Below are 10,334 nucleotides of genomic sequence, written 5' to 3'. Positions count from 1 at the left end.
CTTGTTATAGCACTTGCATATAGGCTATTGCTCTTTTGTTGATTTTTACACCGAAACGCTACCCCGGAGTTTTCAAACTAAAACGAGGTCTGCAACGTTTTCAAAAGTCTCCGTTTTCGACCTCGAAAACGCAGGAGTAGTGTAAACAATAGGCGTAACCGTAGCAAAAGTTATGCGTTTTAAAACGAAAATACACTAGTGTAAATGGGGAATTGAGACTTTTCACTGTGTGTATCACTCCGCTTGTCCGTCAGTCTGTGTATCAGTTTAGACTCTTTATGAAGGTTACATCATTACGCCAGAAGGTGGCGACAAGGCTTTTATAAATGAGTCATTGAATCAATTCTTTCAACAGTGACTACGTTTACATGCGCACGAATATTGCGATTATTTCCAATATTCAGAGTAAGGACTTAACCGCATTTTGATGTTTACATGTCAAGAGCAAAGCTCTTACTCCCGTTTACATGCAATTTTCATTATTCTTATTATTCGCTAAGAATTGTGGTTAATTTTTTTATTGCCATTATTCACATACCCCACTGGACAGCACAAATGATGGACTCAGAAAGAGCAGTGTTCGTCGCTGTTTTAATTTATTTACGTCTAATGCATAATGATTTTGTATGGCTGATTCCACGCTTTTTCGGCGCCATAGAAATGTGATGGAGTTTGTTTGCCTACGCTGCCGTCGCGTTCTACTCGCCGTTTCTGGATGAGGGTAAGGAACAGAGACTGCTGGCAGCTTGTTGTGTTTTCCTCAGAATGCGATGCTTTCTTCCCCTCCATCGTTTCTAATCTCCGTATTATTACAGGTGCGTGTCACGCATAGGCGTAAATCCCGGGGACAGGACCCCCCATCTGAGGCTTGTCCCCCCTAAAAATATCATTACAAGCGACTCTGTGTATTGAAAATAATATAATGGACATATACTTACAATAATTGTGTGATTAGTAAAACAAAATAAACGAAAAAAAACGTTTTAAGTTCAGAAATGTTTTGATTCCCCCCTCCCTTGCCTCATAGTGGTTTGGTCCACTGCCTGCTTTCCTTCTTTACCGATACACGCACACGAGTCCGGTGAGAGAGAGCAAGTTAGTTATGTGTAAGTAGGCTGTCAAGGCTATTTTATTCTCTTTAAACATCGGGAGCCCATCACGGAATTTTCGGCGATTCCGTGATGCCACCACAGATTCGGGGTTAATTAAGTCCGTGAACATTACACGGAATTCTGTGAGATCAGGTTGTTCATCACAGAATCCTGAAAAAAAATTATCATAGTTTCCACAAAATAATTAAGAAGCACAGATGATTTTAAAATTGGTAATAATAAATATTCCATGAGCTACAAATCATTATATTTCATAGGTTTCTAAAGGATCACGTGACAAGGAGGACTGTATGACTACTGAAAATTCAGCTTTTCCATCACAGGAATACATTGCACATTAAAATTTAAAACATATATTGCAAATTGTAATAGTATTTTACAGCATTACTGTATTTTTGACCAAATAAATGCACCCTAAGTGAGCATTAGAGCTTCTTTCAGATACATTACAAATCTTAGACTTTTGAATGGTAGTATTTCTTCATAATTATAATTAATATACTTAAATGTATTGTATGTCAAGAAAAAGGGATTTTAGGTTGAGGCATTGCATATTAAAATATACTAAACTAATGAATGATATTATTATTCATTTATAGACTATAAATGCACGTATAGGCTTTGCCTTGACAGATTAAGATTGTCAGTGAAACCACATACACTGAGCTGATTGACCAGTATGGCGGATTGGCAGCTGAATACTGATGAACTGATATTTGAAAAACACAATCACCCCTGGGACCCCCCTCTCCACGCAAAGCAGAAGAGGTTGGCAGAGACCACAGAGCGTGGCCTCTCATTTCCAATCACTAGGGAGGCTTTAATGAGAGACAAACACCAGGCGCTCCCTCAGGACCATGAGGGATAAATTCATGCTCAGTGATTAAAATGGCAGACAGCACAGGTGCTGAGTTTGCTCATTGTCAGGGACATCACAACTTTCCTGTAATGAGTTGAAGGGTTTCATATGCAGTTTAGTTTTAAGTTCTTTATGTCTTCAGGCTAAACATGTGCTAGACTGCCATCTGCTGGTAGGAGCGCAATCAAAACTGCTTAGCCTGAATTTGTTTGTAGTCACAAATGAGAGACAGTCTGTGCAAGAACTATAAATACTTAATCATATTTTAGGTGTCTGTGTGCAGTGGTAGATATAAAAAGACAAGAAATGTTTGGGGATTTTAAAAATGACTCATCCTTTTTGTCTGTTTAGTGAACTTTGTATTTTATTTTTTGCCAGACGTGAATCAGAAGACTGCTCATTGATGGAGAACGAACAGAAATGATGAATCACCGCATGATGTATGTAACATAAAATTACACAGACAAACACACACCAATGAAATATGTTCACAGAATATGAACATCTTCACAACCATTCAATTTCAATTTGTCTTATCCAGGCATAAAAAAGACAAATGACAGAGAATGTGGTTATTACAGTGAAGCCGAAAAAACAAAAGCTTTGTTCATTATGGCAGAATTGATAATATTTCACTCCATTGACTTTCAGAGATCATCCAAGGATAGCGTTTATCTTTCTCACAGGGCTGCCTTTACTCTTTGGGTAGATATTTTTAACTTTGAAGGATAAAACCCAGCATGCAACATGGGTTGTGTATGCTTATATCATACCAAGCAGATAATAAGATATACACAAGTGTGAAACTGCAGTGTTGGTTTTAGCCAGTTTTCAGGTTAGCACCACACACACACAAAAGCACTCGTGTGTTTTTTTACATCCCACTGGTGATTCAATTCTCACACTTTTCTGCTCAGTGAATGAGTCTTTTTCTATTATAGCCACTTATTTGAAGAGGAGTGCATTTGATTCAGCCTTAGTTGTGCTGTCACTGCATCCTGAAGAGAAACAGTAATAGTACCTTGAACCTGGTTACCGTACAAGTGGGTGGTATTTCGAAGATTTCAAGTAGCTTTTCTAATCTAATTTCACTTTCCCTTCAAAGATGAAATTGTTTTTCATTTACCACCTCAATTCCCCTGCCTCTAAGAGCCGCGTCTTACCCTCACACTCGAGGCTGGATTTCTCAAAGGGTTTATTAAAATATATCATAAGATATTTTGCTCAAGAAAGTCGTGACAAGTGGGTAAAAAAATATGAATCCTCCTGCCACCCTCCATTCCCCTTCTTTTAGAGCTGCATATTTTAACCTATATTCAACAAGGCTGTTGTTTGATATTTAAAATAAAGAATATTTTGTAAACTTTATTTTGTAAAATTGTCCATTTTAGATAAGCTGTTTTTTTGTTTTGTTCATCATTATATGCTCATTTTAATGTCACATGTATGTAGAATAAGGAATATTTAAAAACTCCAATTAAGATAATATAATTATAGTTATATCACATAAGAAATATATAGTTATATCACATAAGAAATTTAGTAATGATGCACTAAACTAAACTACTAAAATGACAAAACACAGCAAAATTAAATGAAATTAAAATGAAAAAAGAAAATATAAAAATATTTCAAAATATTAATCAATATTAGTACCCCGATTATACTATAATAACAATGATTCAAATAATATATAATTTTTAAAATTCGTTTTTATATTATTTTAATGTCATATGTGTTGTACTTATCAGGGAATAATATAATTAATCTTTTTTTTTTTTTTGTCTTTGTAGTAAATTCCATTTAAATTCCATTAAAAAATTCCATTTCAACATCCTGCAGGTTGTGGCCAACTGAAACTCAATTCCTAAATGCGATTTCAGTATCCAAAGCTGATAAATTATATAGGGCTGTTCAGTCACGATATCAATTTGTAGGCTAACCAGGAAATCTAGTTATGCTATAGGGGAAAAAAAAATATATATATATATATATATATTCAAGTAATGTTAACTACAGACTTTATTTTACTCATAAACCAAACACCACCATTCTAAAAACTCATAGGAAATTGACTTGAATCTGACTTGAAAATGCAAAATCTCTTCCATTTTTAAGGATTTTTCAAATTTAATGCTATGCATTACCAATTCTGCACCAGCAGGTGGCAGGATTCAACACTTTTTTCAACACAGATTTGTTTTTTTTCAGTGGCTTTACCTATTTTGTTCATGAAATCCATCTGATAGAGCAGTTAGCCACTGCTTTATTTTTGTTGAAAAGTATCAAATTAGGCTTTTAGATTAAGTGCAACATGACCTTTAGTTTCCCAGAGAATAATCACAAAAAAACAGCACTACCACTAAGTCCATCAGACTCTTGATTCTGTGCACCCCATGGGGTGAAATCCCAAAGGGACTTCGGTGGGATTGGACTTTAGCTACTTAGCCCATCACCCTGGCCCAATAATGAGAGCCACAGGGGGGTGTTAAAGCTCTTTCCTCAGACCTGATTAAAAGAACTCATTGGTTATCAAAGAAGCAGAGCTGTGTTTACAGTACAGTGCTCCGGCAGGCTCTGTTACATAACCCCCTTCAGAGAAAATCTGTAAAATCAGCAGCGTCACCTGAGAGGGGTCTAGCTTGAGGCGAGAGCCCACTGTCAGTCGACAGGTGATTATGTTCCTCATTAGGGAACAAGGACAGTAAGGAGTTCTTATCACCTGCCACAGCAACCTTCACAAATAAACAACGGCATCATTTCCAAAACGTCCAGAAAGTTTAGAATAAACTTTCAAAAGCAGTCAAAAGCTTAGAATAAACCACTGACATCTACAAAAAAAAAAAAAAAAAAAAAACTATATTGTCGCCCAGCTCTTTAGTTGGATTTAAGTATGTCAAATTTTATCCATATACATACAGTATACCCATGTAGAGCAATATATATGTTTTTTTACAAACATGCAGCTTTTCACTTCACAAGACTGAACTCTCCTTCTGACGGCACCCATTCACTGCAGAGGATCTATTGGTGAACAAGAGATGTAATGCTAAATTTCTCCAAATCTGTTCGATAATAACAACAGACTCATTTACATCTTAGATGGCCTGAGGATGAAGTTGGAGTTGCTGGAAGATAAATACGTGGTTTACAAAGTCTTTATTGGTTAAAGGCAAGCCCAAGAATAATTATACATGTAGGATACTTTATGCTTTATGAAGTCGTATCTTTAATATTTCAGTGTTAAACTTTGAGGTGACTTGGCCCTGAGATTTTCCAGCTTGAGGAGAATGAACTTCAAAGCCAGTAGGAGAAGGGAAGAGCCGTGTGGGAGGACTTGGCTTGACATTGGAGATGTTGCTTCAGATGCCCACAGGGTCAGCAGATCACATCAATATACTTGATAAGAAATGAACATTTCTACCATTAGTTCATGAGATCGTGACAAGGTGATATGTCACTGTCTGCAATCTAGAGATTACTTTTGGAGTGGTTTGAGATCCATGTGTTTTATCATCAAAGGATGACTTACTTTCTCTTTCAAGACACCACGTTTATCTTTAAACTAAAGTCTGACTTTAAGAAGAAAAGCTTTTATATTTGGCTTCTGCCATTACTTTGAGTGACTGAGATGGATGTAGCCTATATTCAAAACATCACATGTATAGTAATTTATTTGATCAGTAAGCTGCATTCAAACTCCAATACCATGAATAACAGAAGTGAACAAGAAAGGTCATATAGAAGAGGGATGTATAACTAACCCGCATATTTTCACTTCACTCGCTATAGCTTCTTCAGATCTGATTGTTCCTGGGGTTTCATGTAGTGAAGCTGAGGGAATAGTGCTTGTCGTGATGTTTATGCAGATAGAGAGATGAGCCAGTGCAGATGATGGAGATTGAGGGTTTTAGATGGTTCTCTTCTCCTGCTGGGAACTCAGTGAGAGTCCCACTCCAGTCACTGGAGAAGAGACCACTTGTTTGTCATTTGATACGTGATTGTGGTTTCAGATCATTTGCTTTGCAGATCATTAACTAATTTGTGGTGTGTGCGTGTAACAAACTAAAAGCTACAAAAAATAAAATAAAATAATGTATATAAAATTGAAAACTAAAACTTAATAAAAAAATATAAATAAAAAGAAATTATTAAAATTATAAAAACAACAAAATGATTAAAAGTTAAGGAAAAAACGAAATATAAAAAATCTTATTCAAAATATTAATAAAAAATTCATAGTAGATCAATGATATTAAAATAACAATGCATGTGACGGGACAATTTGAATGTTAGGTAAAACATAAAATTAGATTAAAACTATTAGCAAGTCAGGGCTGCAGACTGCCACAAAAATAAAAATGTGTGACAGTAATGTAAAATCAAGAAAGCTTTGTATTCATCCATATGCAGTTTCAGTATGTACTGTATTAACTCTAGCATGTGCTAACATAACATGAGCCGTGATGTTCGATTTGCAAAAAAATGACTCTTATGAACCAGTTCTGTTTAATGAGTCAGTCAAATATGCTGACTGATGAATGAAAGTCATGGGTTTGGAATTGGCTTTATATTAAGTGTGCATTTAATGTGTAATAAACAGGTTTTATCTAAAACGTTATCATTTCATTTAAAATGAAATATTAATGTATGCAGTATTGTTTAATATACCGATGTAATTTAATGTTGAATATTCAAATCTAGACATCACAGGTAATTGGTCATGTATTGAGTTTGTTTGTCTCTGATGGTTAATTGCCCTGTTTTTCTTGGCAATGGCATTAGTAAACATTGTTATCTCAGCGGGGTGCCGCCACATCTGCCTATTCATGAGCGCGTTATACGTCAAACCTGACACGCTCACAATGACTCACCAGCCACAACAAATGAAGGTAAAGGCTTTCTGCCCACAGATTCAATGGACCAGCCTACCTTGCTGAACTTTTTTGTGTGCTCCTTACAAGACAAAATGACTGCTATTTATAGCTTAATCTGGTGTTAGAGTTTCAAATAAAACTCAACACTTTAAATATTCCAGTTGATATTTTTAGTAACGTTTCTCTCACCTGATCAGTCTTTCTGTCCTCTTTGTTTTTGGGTCTCAGGTACTAACATTACTATTTGTTAGCATTTACATCAATCATAGACGCCAGCGTTGCGGCTTCTCCTCCTGATCTATATGACTTTACGTTGCTCTCTGAAACAGCCCAGCTCTGTGTGAAAAGGTAATAAAAAAATCACTTCACACACAATAACTCACTGGGCTTCTTTTGCGCTGGAGACTCGGTTCGGGGAATGCTTTCATTAATCACGAAGCCCAGTATGGACTCTAGCACCGCTGCTCCTACTGAACATACATAACTGTCCTGGCAGGAAGAGCGATCGCTGGCCCCTCTCTCGGCATAGGGCTAAAAACATCATGACCCGCTGCATGCTGGGAGTTTTTGTGAATGATGGGACCCAGCTGAAATGTCTATCAGAGAATGTATGTGGCATTTGGATAGAAAGAAAACAAGAAGTGTGACTTACTTAAGCAAAGAGCGGTGTATTCTTGTCTGGCCGGTCTTCAGTTCGTAGCACACAAGCCATAAGTGCCCCAGAGGTCCTTAAATGTTGCATTATCCAATATTTCACAACAGGCCATGTTTTCTTTTGCATCTTGTAATGATTCATATTAAGTCCGAGAACATTCAGTATCATAAAGACAAGAGTTCTGCAGTGATCCATGCTTATGCTGTTCTTTGCTTTATGAGCTCATTGTTTGCATATTGTTTCTGACAATTGTTACTAGAGACAGGTCTATAGCGTTAATATATGTAAAATAATATTGTAACGTCATATGCAGAGAATATGAAGAAAAATTGTCATCATTTAACAATATAACAGACAAACCTTTTTCTCTCACTAACCCACACCCATTGTCTGTATTTTAGGGCTCTGAAATTACACTACTGTTCAAAAGCTCACCAAGCCTGCATTTATTTGATCAAAAATACAGTAATATTGTGAAATATTTTTAAAATGTAAAATAAATGTTTTCTATTTTAATATGTTTTAAAATGTAATTTATTCCTGCATTATTTTTGGACATTATTATTAACAATGTTGGAAATAGTTGTGGTGCTTTATATTTTTTTCATGATTTTTTGATGAATAGAAAGTTCAAAAGAACAGTATTTATTACACAATAAAACCACACTGGCATTCATTTTGGCAAAAGTCAGCTAAAATGTTCAGCTGTTCTCAGGTCCAGGGCAAGTGTTTTAATTTTTTATTTTTTTACACAGTTTATGCAATTACACTGTTTGTCAGTAAAAGCAACGTTGTTGTACATTACCTTTCACATTTCTGCGTTTTCATTTATTGCTTTGTGTTTCATAATTGTTTTACCATTAACATATAAGGAACTGTATCTCCTTTTTGTCCTTTTAAAGTTTTTATTAATTTATTTATTTTGTGAATTTGTCCACTTTCCAGTCATTGTACTCTATTGGACATCATGATTATTGCCCAGAGTGAGTGTAATGTAACGTGGGTGAATTATTGCACCGGATTGCAAAATTTGACCATTGGAATGTAATTGCCCCTGATACCTTCAAATCAAATATACAAATAAAAACAAAACAAGAATTACAGTCACACATTACCTCTGACCGTGACGCGACATGTCTGACGTGTGCTGTTTCCTTTGGTACAGCACCAGTTGGACGTGTGGGTTGAGAGGACTGAATAAGCCTTCCACGAGAAATACATACTAAATGTGTTTACTTGTGTGCTGTAATTATAAAGACCACATTGTGCTTGAATGTAGAGTAGGGCCAAGAATGTCCATCAAGGAATCGTCTGGAGAACAGTCATTCATAATCAGGGAATAAAATGTTGGACAAGAGGCATCGCATCAATTTCTACACAAAGTCCTGTGTGTTTTGTTTTTGTCGTTGCACTTGCCAGCTTATCTTAGAAATGTCTTTCACAAAATTCATACCTGCTGTGTGCAAGCCAGATTGTTTTTATTCGTTATGTGTACTTTATGACGGTTAGTGAGATCCTTTTATTTTACTAAACTACGAGCGCAAACGTAAAAACGACCAAATAATTTTTCAGTACTATCTAATCACAATAATAGCAATCTGTTTGTATTTTATTTTAAAGAAAGATCAAAGAGGAAATATTAAACGCATAGGTACATTTTTGTAATCAATGTCTTTAGTGCTTTAAAATTAGATTTTTTTTTTTTTCCCTCCCAACTGCAGGTCTGGAGTGTTGGGCAGCAGAGAGATCCGTCTCTTTCACGTGTCTCACTCCCCCGAGCGTGTGAGGGTCTTTATTAATGAGCGTGGCTCACCCCAGAGGGTCAAACCCATTCGGGCTGCTGATGGATCTCATCTGCAGCAGAGTGTGCTGGGATCTTCTGCCTCACATGTGCTGCACCATCAGTCTTACAGTGAAGATGTGGATCCAGAAAAATGATGGACCAGTGACCGAGAGATACAGAGATTACAATGCAAGTATAAATACACAAATATTAACAAAGGTTCATGTCACAACAGTCAATACAAAATACTAAGAATAAATAATACGTGAGCTTTTATCAAGTAAATCATAGAATAAAAAACACTTCAATGATTAGATGTTTTTAAACTCATTACATACTGTATATGTAAAACTCATATGATTACATTTCTTTTAGATTAAGATGTTCTTTTTAGAATATGCATCCCTGTGTTATTTTTTTTAAATAAATAAATACTGGTATTTACTGGGTTTATACAAATGAAGAGTTTACTGTTACTCCAGCAGTTGAGAAACTTGATAAAGTTGTGTTCATCTCAAAAGGAGAAATATGCAGGAAAGTGTCAGCAGAGGAGTGAATACTAAGGTCAATACTAATTCAGAATATTTTAAACACTATTTTATTTGTTTTATTTTTTCAATTTACTCAAAAACGTATACAGATATAAGATCATAACTTCATTTAAATAATTTTATTTTTTAAAAACTATTGCAAAGAACCTACACTACTGTTCAAAAGATCTTTTTTTTTTTTTGGAAAGAAGTGTAACATTTTTTACTATAAATAAATAAATAAATATATATATATATATATATATATTTTCTTTTTTTTTTTTTTATAAATACTGTTCTTTTAAACTTCCTCTTCATCAAAGAATGATCACGGGGGATCACAGTTTCAACAAAACTATTAAGCAGCACAACTGTTTTTACCATTGAAAATAATAGAAAAAAAGAAATGTTTCTTAAGCGCCAAATCAGCATATTAGAATAATTTCGGAAAGATCATGTGACACTCAAGGCTGAATGGCTGCAAAATTCAGCTTTGCCATCACAGGAATAAATTACAT

The 10,334-nt window shown here is 35.3% G+C and overlaps 2 long non-coding RNA genes across 2 annotated transcripts; one reads left to right on the top strand and one right to left on the bottom strand.

The window, feature by feature from the left end:
* The first annotated feature begins 411 nt into the window (after positions 1–411).
* Positions 412–9,474, top strand: LOC131523944 (uncharacterized). The gene is made up of 3 exons (XR_009266886.1): positions 412–721; positions 2,350–2,411; positions 9,225–9,474. It is a non-coding gene; the product is annotated as an uncharacterized LOC131523944 (long non-coding RNA).
* On the bottom strand, positions 4,130–7,650 carry LOC131523945 (uncharacterized). Its single transcript, XR_009266887.1, has 3 exons — positions 7,038–7,650; positions 5,736–5,934; positions 4,130–5,370 (listed from the first exon to the last, which is right to left on the bottom strand). It is a non-coding gene; the product is annotated as an uncharacterized LOC131523945 (long non-coding RNA).
* Positions 9,475–10,334: the final 860 nt, after the last annotated feature.

The sequence above is a fragment of the Onychostoma macrolepis genome, chromosome 18 (assembly GCF_012432095.1).
Source record: "Onychostoma macrolepis isolate SWU-2019 chromosome 18, ASM1243209v1, whole genome shotgun sequence".
In the NCBI taxonomy this organism is placed as follows: Eukaryota; Metazoa; Chordata; class Actinopteri; order Cypriniformes; family Cyprinidae; genus Onychostoma; species Onychostoma macrolepis.
Note: the sequence above shows the minus strand (reverse complement) of the source record. Positions and strands in the feature narration are given on the sequence as shown.